The following is a 7736-nucleotide window of genomic DNA, read 5'->3' as shown; positions in this document are numbered from 1 at the left end:
CTACCTGTTTTCCACTACTCAAAATGTAAGTGTTGACTGTCATTGTGATTGTGTATGTTATCTATTTTATATTGTATAATATTCATTCTTAGCCTATAAAGATTCCTGCACCCAGGTCACTTGTGAGCTAGCTCCGTCAGTGTGCCTTGGTGTACAGTATATAACATTTAGTTTGTGTCCATTTTTATCAATCAATATAGTGTATTCGGCAGGGCCGGATTAACGACCGGGCCGTCCGGGCTGCGGCCCGTGGGCCTCTAGTGATGAGGGGCCTCCACATTTTTTTTATTTACTTTAATTTTAAATTTTTTTTCTTATTTTGGAGATCGATGTCATACTGTGACACTGAAATTAAAACATATTTCATCAACTAAAATATTTAGTCAACAAAAATATTTCATCAACTAAAATATACAGTACGTCACACCCTGCCGTCTGCAAGTGGCTAATCTTGAGTATTCGCGTTCTGCACTCTGATTGGCCACTGACGTTTCTGGTAGCGCCAATCGTGTGACGCCTTTTTCTTTCACCGGTTAAGCTTAGGCACTCTTTCGAAGTTGGTTAAGGTTAGAGTTTGTCTTAGAGCAGGGCGATAGAACACCAGCCCTGATTCCATACTCTAACCTTAACCAACTTCGAAAGAGTCGCCTAAGAAATGTCAGTCAATATTTGGGTAGGAGGTTGGGTAGGTGGGGTGGGGTTGGGGGGGTGGGGGGGACTGTACATTGGAGGTGGTTCGGTGGGTGGGAGGGCTGGGTGGGTGGGGGACACTGTACAACTGTACAAGCAAAACTGTACATTGGAATATTGACAAAACCATACTTGGTAATTTACTGTACATTGGAGGGGGTTGTGTTAGGACATTTACAGGGACCAGTTTCGAATTGCAGTCTCCCGTAGGTGTTCTTTGAGAGTGTTTTTGAAAGTGGGTAGTGATTCACATTCCTTTACAGCTTTGGGTAGGGTGTTCCACATTGATGTGGCATAATTGCGAAACGTGTTTAGTCCCTTGTTTGAGCCGAATCTGGGTTTAACATGATTTGTGGAGCTCCCTCTGGTGTTGTGATCGTGGTATTCACTGACCTTTGGAAAGTATTTTGATATGTACATGGGTACCTTGGTCGTGTAGTGTATCTTGTAGACCAGACCCATTGCAAGTTGCTGTACTCTGTCGTCTACTCTAAGCCATCCTAGGTTGTCAAAGTGGGCAGGGGTGATCAAAGTCCTTTTAGCTTGGCCCTCAGAGCCCACCACTTCTAAATATTCTATATATTTTTTAAAGTGACATATAAAAACGCCACTGTGTGTGCACGTGTATGTGTGTGTGGGGGGGGCCTCCACAAGAATCTGGCCCAGGGGCCTCTGAAGTCTTAATCTGGCCTTGGAGAGTTTACTGGTGGTGGTGTGACGTGTGACGGCGCTAGGGATATGAGATTCTCACCATATGAAATTTCGATGGTACAATTATTGCGTGAGGTTTTCGCAATTATTATACTTTTTTTAACCTCTTAACAGGCGCCCCCAAAATTGGCCATTTTCTTTTTTTTCGTTTTTGAGGACTGCATACTTATTTTGCAAACCAAAACACTATACTTTATACTTATAGCACATGCATGAGTCTGGTCTCCTTTAAAAGATGACATTCCAAGGTTTATGATACAATAAAGAGAATTCACTTTTAGTGCTAATGAAATAGTGTAACATATGTCTGAACTTGAGTTGTAGAAAAACCTGTTACTCAGGTTTTTCTGTAGTAGTTAGTAGCTAGTCCAGAAGTAGTATTTCCCCAGAAATTTGGAATATGGCTGAAACAACACCTGGGTCCATAGCCTGAAGTCTTGTGTATTATGAGAAATGAGTGATTAGGAGCGGTTTTGGTAAACTGTGTAGCGTTCCTGGTTTTTATTTCCTCATAGACTTCAATTCATTCTGCATTTTTTCTCTTCCTGTTTTCGCTCATGACTTTTCACCTAGATCCCTGATTCGTACATCCCCATGTGGGGTATCATTGGAAAGCCACACTCATTGGCTACAACCCTGTCCAATAACATAAGGTTATGTATATAACCCAGTTCTGTTAGTTATGGTGCGCTCAGCACCTAGTTGCACTGTACTTCACTTCGTGCATAAACACTGAATAAAGAATTCCACCATGTACCTTTACATCCCAACATTCGTCTGACCACACCCCCTTCTGCTTACCTTCATAAGCAGGTGTGTGGTCACCTACTCGCCTCCTTCCCAAACTTTCACCACAAGGCGAGATCAAGGGCAGCAGCGGCGTCCTAGGTGCTGAGCGCACCATAACTAACAGAACTGGGTTATATACATAACCTTACGTTCTGTATCGTTATGGCTTCGCTCAGCACCTACAGTAGTTGCACAACAGGGGCTGAGCGGGAGCCATAGCCCGACAAATGTACCCCGCTGAGGCCCCCCACAACCATCAGACCGGGGAGGACCGAGCCCCCCGACCCTCCCTAATGGAGGTTACCCCCCCTATTGGAGGTTCACGGGAGGGAGACAGATCCGACCATGCGAAGAGGCACTCAAGCAACTCAACGCACAGGGTGAGCAGACCGTGGCTTGACCCCACGACTACACACACGCACAACCCGCATGCCACCCGGGAACGAACGGAAGGAACAACTTCGTTACTGCCCCCAAAATCACGGGGTCAAGAGCAAACCCAACCCCGTGGCAAGGCCGTAGCAGCGGAGCGCGAAGGAAGACCCAGACCCACTGAAGGGACTGGATCCCCTGGAAAAAGGGGGCCCGGAGAGGATGACGCCAGGCATCAAGACCCCACCAGGTGGTCACTTAGTGACACCGCCCCCCACATCGCCAGCGTATTCGGACAAGGCCCCTCCAAGAGCGGGCCCTTTCCCCCCAATAGCACACCGCCTGGCACACTGACCCTGCAGAACAGGCATTCAGCATGGCCGTAAGCACTCAAAAGGTTAACCAACGGAAGCAGGCAGCGCACCGGGGAAACCAGGCAACAGGCTGTAACCTGAGCCTGGAGCACTGCGGACGAGACAGGCGCCAAAGGAGTCCGCTGAAAACAGCCCCCCCGGTGGAAGGGCCGTATGCTGGCGTTGTTGATCACCATGACAAAGCCTCCATTAAAAAAAACCCACCCAGAGGGGTCGAGGCAGAGAAGGCTGACATGATTGGCAGACGTCATGAACGTGCAGGGGCACACTCAACCGGGTAACCCGGGAGTTGACTCTGCTCCAACACACCAGGGAATCAACCACCCTCGTGGTACAGATGGTGGTTGTTCCTATAACCCCTCAAGAAAAAACTCCAAAACACACCTGCGGGTATACACCGGCTATACCGCAGTACAAGTGTTTCAGTTTTCAAAAAAGGGTTATCCCAGGCCTACGGTATCAACGAAACTTTACTTCGGACCGGGCCCGGCGGCACGGGAAGCACAGGGTTACCAGAGGAGGTCCAAGACCACCCCAACAGCCCCCTCTTCGCCACACGTGAGAGAGGAGCGAAAATAATGGAGAACCAGCCCTAAGCACACCGCACTTGGTATTCCCAGGCGGTCTCCCAACCAAGTACTAACCAGGACCGAACCTGCTTAGCTTCCGAGATCGGACGAGATCGGACGTGTACAGGTTGGTATGGCCGTAAGCCATTACTGTAGTGCAGAGTACAACATGTACCCAACAAAGGGTCTCCATAACGCCTAACCCTGTGACACCCGGACCGACCCGGCATTTTTCCCCCCGAAAAAAGCACAAGTCCCTCAGGGTACCAGAACAGCAGATCTGCATCCCCGGCGGACAACGGGTTAACTGACCTGGACCAGCGTGACCAGACCAGTCCCGTGTCCTAACCACGCCGACATGCCCACTCCAGGAGAGGGGGTAGGTATGCGTGTCGATCTAAAACATGAAAAGAGGGCGCCACCCAGACGGTCCCATTTGGACCGTGGTCAGTGGCCCACCCCAAGGGCGTGAGACCCCTCTACCTATGTTCTGATCTATTCCGTTAACATCCCCCAGATATGAACGAGAATTCATCGAGACAACCTAGTAAACTGGCGCTCGGAAGAGACAAAACTCCATCCCAGTTGCCCTATAAAAACGCTGTTTTAACAAGCAACCAAGGCGCACTTAGCCCCTGCGTGATTCTTTAACAGAAACACACCGAGCCAGCACTATGTATGCGTCGAGACCCAAACACATCAATGGATAGTCTAGCAAGACACCAAACATTGTTCCTCCAAGTCGCCTGGGAGAACGACACGGAGCCGTCGTGCTTCATGTACCTTCCTCTTTTTACTCAAAAAAGAAAGAAACACAGACTGACATGAATCCCACGTGACGCAGCTGAGGGTAAAAATTGTTTACATTTTTACATCCCACCACCCTCGCCATAGGGAGGAGACGGAAGAGAGACTTCCCACACGAGCTGTATAGATTGAAAAGAATATATTGCAACATTGGGCTATGTAATACTTGGGTTAGGGCTCTCCGAGGAGGAGGCACTGAACCAATACACACTCAATAATTGAATTGAATCGAATACACACACAATAGAGCAGAACTCCTTTTTGAAGTTCTACTCACCTTGACAATCTGAGGAGGAGGCTCTGAACTCTGAGGAGGCTCCCTCACAGGGAAGGAGAGTCCGAACTCACAGAAGGCCCGAGGAGGAGCTTCGTGAGGAGGAGCTCTGACAACTCCCTGAAACAGATCCATAGCATGGAACTGAACAACTCACGGAAGTCTTACCAACAGAGACGCGCACAGTGACGTACTCTATGGCGGGGGAATTTCTGCGGTGCACACGCCCAATCTTCCAGGGCGTAGGACCAGGAAACCCCCCCCCCTCTTACCCTGTAAGGTGCCGAACAGCAACGTGACAGGAACCTTGAAGGACAGGAGGTTTTAACCCCTGACCAATCAGAAAAGGGGAGGAAAGGATTACCAGTTCACCCCTTTACGACCCCACACCCATGATACGATGTAATGACAAAAAAGAGCATGACACAGTCATAGTCAGCTACATGAAGTGTCTAACAGCTTCACCTAGCTCATATGCTAACCTGCTATCTGATTTTTACTAAGGAAAAAACACAGAATAGAGAGGGCCCCCTTTAAGAGCCCCGGTACCAGACCTACTTCTGTGGCCAAACCTAACCCAGTTGTAGACCTTCAACACAACAAAAAATGGCAAAAGTACACTCTTGCTACAGAGGAACGCCGTTTTTCATAACGAGAGAATACAGAAACCTCGATTATGTATTGGCCACAGGCCTTGCTAAACATGATAAGTGACCAAACAATCTTTTCTTTAGGAAAATATAGTTTCTCAAGCAGAAAACACAACCCCAGCAATTAAGCTGAGGGTTACATCGTATCCCCACAAACACAGTGACACAATATATTCTAAACAACATGTCTGAGAGGAGGGTGGGGAAGCCCCAGGGAAACCGGGGGGATCACCCCTCCTTCCTTACCCTTGATACGGCCAAGTTGAACAAGTAACCCTGTTAATATGTGAACACACTGTTTATTGTCATGACAGGCTGAGAAAAGAATTCATTCCTCAATCACATGTCACTAAGCATAGCTTTATAGGTTAATTAACCCCCTTAGTTGTGAGTTCACGTTACATGAACACACATGTTCTCATCACAACTAACCAGATCATTTTTACACATGTAAAACAACAACCCGATTTCTATGGAGAGAAGCTATACCAGTGGCAAGACAATTCACACACAACACGCATCGTATCCTTAATGTATTGCAGCAACACACGTTTTGGAAAACATCGTTATTACAAAACATTTAGAAGGGAAGAAAAGAAGAAGTGTTTAAGGTCCGGTCGGGACCTTCCTACCCTGAACGCAGGCCAAGCGAACTGCAATCTGGCTAACGGGACACCGAAGATGAACACACATCTCTTGTGTCGGTGACGAGGGCAGCGTCGCTGCGCCACCCAGCCGCTACGTTTCTCCATGTTGACGCAGTCCTCGCTGGCAGGGCTCCCGGTAGGTTCGACTAACATCCTCTGTCAAAGATGACGTCGTAGTCAGAGTGTTCAAGGCATGTTATAGTCACAGAAAACGTTCAACAGTGTAGCATTAAGCTAACAGCCGTTCGGCTGATAGCAACAAGCTAACGTTTACTAGCCTGGTAAACACAGCGAGCTAACGCCGCAGCTAACAGCTGCGCAGCTAACAGCTGACTGGCTAACACAGTAGGCCACAACTAGCACGCAAGCTAAGCAGTTATCACCTGAACTGTATACAACGACATAACAAGCCACACTTCAGACAGGCTGCTGTCCAAGTCCCTCCCCTAAGAGGGAAAAGAAAAAGAACGTCAGAACACAGTTTCAACAGTGATCCAGACATGCAGCATAGCCAGCACAGTTCCCATTTCGGGCTGCAGCCGACTTTGAGCATGGAACTCCCGATAAAGAAGATCCTATGCCCACATTTCCTCGTTAGGGTATACTTTCATTTGTATATGAAAGATGGGGCCTGCACGGGACAGAGAAGCAATGAGGTATGAGATTGATGTGCAAATCTCCTTACCAATAAATATAAAGTGTGTTAGTGTCTAAAGTGGGTAAAGTGGGTGCTACAGTGTGTTGTTTATTTAAAGTGAGTGTGTGCGTGTGGATGTGTGTGCTGTGGGTTTATTAGATGGTTTGTTATTGTTCATTGTTCTATTGCTCTATTGTTTATAATACTACCTATTATGCTAATATATCTATACTACTATGCAATCATAGTGTAACCCTTAAGTTTGACACTATTTGACAAACAATGCCACTTACCCCTTGCTACCAGACACCTCCTGTTGACTTGTTGTTCACAATTTGTAAGTCACTTTGGATAAAAGCGTCAGTTAAATGTAATAATGTTCGTGTTACTCCTATATTACATTGGTGTTTATTGCATTCAGCGTATTGTACCAGTGACAAGATACGTACGAGTGATGCCCTTTACTTGTGGTTTGTCATGGAAATAACAACAGAAAAGACCTTGATGGACAGGCTCACCTTTTTGTCCAAGTATTGAAGTACAATCTCCTTGACTTCATCAGGAGGAATGAAGCGATACTTCTGGTAAATGGAGGCGTGCTCCTTCCCCTCAAACAGTCGGTACGACATGGTGGCTCTCTCCTGTCCCCTCCTCACGTCTCCTCCAGTCTCTGTTAATGTTTCCTCTCCTCTACACTCTGTCCCCTCTGGTTTGTGAAATGAACCCTGGAGAGTAACATGGTCAGCTAGAAATGAGTAACAATACTATGTCACAAGTCAGCAGTTTCATAATGGCAGATTAGGATGGATTTAGCCACAGACTAAGAAGGAAAGCAGCACAGAAAACAGCACGACTGATGTACAGGTAGTCATTTAGTATTTTTTTAGTCACTGAAAGAACCCAAAAGTCTACTTACAAGTTGCTTGCTGCTGGTGAAGTAGAGTGTTGAATCTGAGAACTCAGGCCTGCTGAGAACAACAGGAGTGGGGCCTCTTGCTTAACCCTTGCCTGGCCAGATGAGTGTTTTACACTAAACCAAATAGTCCAGTGGATTCCTACAAGAAAAAAACCCATATTGTGTGATTTGCTATAGAAAATAGTCTGAGATGTAGTAGCAGTGCCCTCTACTGGTCAATACACACATAGTCAATAGACCTACAGTACATTCACACAGCTCACAGCTTTTTCTGTTTGCTCCAGTCTATATACACCCAAC

General features: G+C 47.0%; 1 pseudogene across 1 annotated transcript in view; it reads right to left on the bottom strand.

Moving 5' to 3' along the window:
- LOC311229262 overlaps window positions 1-7149 on the bottom strand; it is a 146400-nt pseudogene extending 139251 nt beyond the window's left edge. The window contains exon 1 of the transcript in view: window positions 7039-7149. The product of the transcript in view is annotated as an uncharacterized misc_RNA (transcript). The remainder of the gene's footprint in view (window positions 1-7038) is intronic.
- Between the last annotated feature and the right edge of the window lie 587 nt (window positions 7150-7736).

The sequence above is a fragment of the Notolepis coatsorum genome (genome assembly GCF_963971535.1).
Source record: "Notolepis coatsorum genome assembly, chromosome: 5".
Lineage (NCBI taxonomy): Eukaryota > Metazoa > Chordata > Actinopteri > Aulopiformes > Paralepididae > Notolepis > Notolepis coatsorum.
This window is presented reverse-complemented; position numbering and strand designations above follow the sequence as displayed.